This window comes from Puma concolor, chromosome C1 (assembly GCF_028749965.1).
Source record: "Puma concolor isolate L17-30 chromosome C1, mPumCon1.1.hap2, whole genome shotgun sequence".
NCBI lineage: Eukaryota > Metazoa > Chordata > Mammalia > Carnivora > Felidae > Puma > Puma concolor.
In genome coordinates, this window is record NC_141674.1 from 94,378,205 (window position 1) to 94,381,552 (window position 3,348).

Genomic DNA, 3,348 nt, shown 5'->3' on the forward strand with positions numbered 1-3,348 from the left:
GCTGAATCTTTATCTCTAGTTGATGTTGAAAAGGACTGTTTCTCATTCTATCCTCTTTACTTCTTTCAAAACAAATGTTAAAATCCTTTTCTTTTGTGATTGAATGAAAAGTAAGAACATTAATTATAATTTGATAGTCTATTCATACCAAATTTGGGAACCAACAAGTTAGTGGTCTCTCCCTACCCCAACAACCCCACCCCGTTCTGAAGTGCCTTCCTGAGTCTCCCAGACCGAGGAAGAAGTAGGCCTTTGGGGCCTTCTGCACGTCTGTCACGGTGTCGGGTCTGTGGTGGGTATGCATGAACCTACACCTGTTGGTGGGTACGTGGATGGATTGATCATCTCTGTGAATGGTCCATCCCTGCCCTTGTGAAGTTCCTGGGGAGAGGCCTGCCCAGTCGGGGGTCATGAGATCAAGTGCCTCAGGCTGCCGGACTGGTACCATCAACTGTCCGTTGCCTCCTGGGGGTCCCTGTATTCACAGTGGATGCTCACCACCCTCCCCCCAGCCCCATCTCCGTCCCCACACTTACCCTGGCATCCTGATGGCTTTCTCCCGACAGACTTGCCCCTTCCTGAACTTCCACCGGGCCTACTTCTACTCTGCACCCTCTGCTTCCTCCCTCCTGGGGCTGCGGCTAGGCCGGGGCAGTCCAAGACCAAAGCTACGGGGGGTGTCACGGTCCAGGACGGAGCGCTTTCATCTCCGGTGGGGTGGGGGACGGTGCAGTTCAAAGGGGAGAGATGTCCACGGATGTTTCTTTGCAGGTGGGGATTGGGCCCGGCCTCCTGTAAGTATTGCCCCTGAGAACCCAGAGTGCTGTGTGTCCCTGGTCATTCCATCCCCAACAACCACACACTTTGTGGTGGAGAACCCAGAGGGGCAGTAACAGTTGGGGGACCTCAACTCCCAGTCTGAGGCTCCCTCCTGCCGCTTACCCCCAGCCCTCCTCAGTTTCTGCCCAGGTCTTTGAAATACTTAGGAGTACCTGGGAGCTAATGCATGTTTTTATTTTAATAAACAGCAGAGAAGAGAGAGGTAGCAGGGGAGGGAGAGAGAGAGGGATGGCACGGGGGGGAGGGTGCAGAGCAGGCTGTCTAGGACCCAGTGGGACAGCAGCACAGGGGACAACCCACGAGGAGGGGGACATGATCCCCATCCAGATTAAAGCTGGTAGGGGGACACCTTGAGGCAGCAGGCATGGGTCCGGTGAGGGTGGGACAGCTGTGGCTTTCTTCCTGGAGGGATGCTGAGGCGCCAGTTTGTACAACCTTGGGGGCGGGGAAGTGGAGGGGGTCCTGTGACCCTCTTGTCCTTGCCTCTTCCTCTCCCTTTCTCACCCCGTGCAGCCAGGTTGGCCACGAGCTCCAAAGCTCCCCAGCCTCCCTGGGGACAGCTTAAGAGAAGCAGAACCAGGATGGAGACGCAGGGCCCAGCTCCGTGCTGCTAGAACCCCCTCAGCCCACAGCTGTCCCCCTGCTCCAGCCCATCTCGTGCCTGCTCAGAGCTCGCTGACTGTGCAGACCAGGTCCCCCACTCCCCAGGCCCTTTCCCAGTGTCAGCAGCAATTTCCCAGCAGGCCTGGTGACAGTAGCCTGAGCCAGCCCAGGGGAAACCCAATGCCATGGCGTCAGCAGCGGGTGCCCCCTGGTGTCTGGGGAATGGGGCTGAGACTGTGCAGAGCTGAGCTGCCCGAGGGGCAGAACTGCCCCCCCCCCACCCCCCCACAGCTCCCTGTCCTTTCCACACTTTGTGGAGGCAGTCATGCCCTCTCCCTGCACCCAGGGACCCTGGCCAAGACGCTTCTGTTTCCAGACCCAAGCTGGAAAATGTCACCCACACCCTGGAGACAGTGCCTGTCCCAGACAGGCCAGGCCCTTCCTCCCCCGGTTGGTGTGAGGGCCCTGCTTCAGGGAGGAGCAGAGCGGCCTCATCCCTTCCCCTCCCGATTCTAACCTAGCTCCAGCACTCAGAGAGACATCTTCGTCCGGCCCCTTCGATGGCCAACAGCCCATGCCTTCTGCCTCTGGTTTTACCTTGTTACTGGGTCTGTGCAGAACACTCACCTTCTCCATTAGCCAGAATGCTCCCTGGGGGTGGAATGGGTTTCCTCTCTCCTGTGTATTCCTTTCAGGTCAGTAGGGGTGTTTTTCAAAAGCTGGTCCTCAAGGGCAGAGACTGGTCATATTTTATTCAGTCCAATTGCCTCTTAGCAGACTTGACTACTAGTCGATCCGCATGGACACTTACATCCTAAATCAAAATGAAGGAACACTACTGTGTGCGTCGTTTTCCCGGATAATGCGTGTGCCCCCCGCACTTGGCATCGGAGCAGGGGCTAAGCTGAGGTTTGCTGCACCGGATCAGATGGACTTGACCTATAGAAGGTGGCATGACTCATGGTGGAGGGGAAGCTCTGAGACCGGTCCCAGCCTGGAGGGGCGGGGAGATGCAGCCAGAGGCTCGGGACAGTGGGCAAGGGGCCGTTCATTTGGTTTGGGCCTGAGCCCTGGCTAATGTCCAGTTATACTCTTTTCTTGGGGCTAGCAGCCCCTCTGTTGCTGATCCTGGAGATTCTCTCACACGGGCCAGCTGAACAGGTACATCCCCTTGTCGTCCCCCCACCAGTCTTCTGCCTGGGCCACAGCTGCACGCACCGTGCTTGAGACCGGCCCTGTCTGTTTTCCAGGAGTTCAGACTTGCCCCTCCTTGGCTTGTGGAATGTTGCCACCGAAATTCATCTCAGGGTCGCCAGATGGTCCTGTCTCCTCCTCTTTGCAGAAGAGGAAACTGAGGCTGAAATGCAGTAATTTGCCCAGGCCTGCACAGCCATCTGAGGTTCTAGACCCCAAACCTCCCCACCCATGTCCCTGTTGACCTAGACTGTGAGAATTCCTGTGAGCCGCATTTATTAAGCACTTGTGGCATGCAGAGCTTTGGACTGTGTCTCGGGCTAGGTAAGAACGTCTCCAAATAAATAATACAGCTGTTCCCAAACTTGGGGATTATACGGACCAGCTGGTTAAAAATTGCTCTTAACTGAAAAGAGGAAAAGGTTTGACAATTTTTATTTCGCTGAGAATAGACTTTCTAGAAGTCCTACTTTCATTATGTTTTGTGACAAGAAAGGAAGAGCATTTCAAATCAGAAAAAAGGATGATATCATTTCTAACTTAGAAGCTAACTGAATGTAACCGCATAAAGAATTCACTACTGGTTTTTCTCCTTTACCTCCAACTGGTAATAGCCTCATCATGGACCAGATCCCTTCTGTGAACCCAGATTAGAAGACCCAGATCTGTCCCCAGGAGCCCATGCTCTGGTCTAAAGGCTGGCCCAGACTC

The 3,348-nt window shown here is 54.9% G+C and overlaps 1 long non-coding RNA gene across 1 annotated transcript; it reads right to left on the bottom strand.

Moving 5' to 3' along the window:
• Positions 1-996: 996 nt before the first annotated feature.
• On the bottom strand, positions 997-2,831 carry LOC147578233 (uncharacterized). Its single transcript, XR_015254232.1, has 2 exons — positions 2,071-2,831; positions 997-1,275 (listed from the first exon to the last, which is right to left on the bottom strand). It is a non-coding gene; the product is annotated as an uncharacterized LOC147578233 (long non-coding RNA).
• Positions 2,832-3,348: the final 517 nt, after the last annotated feature.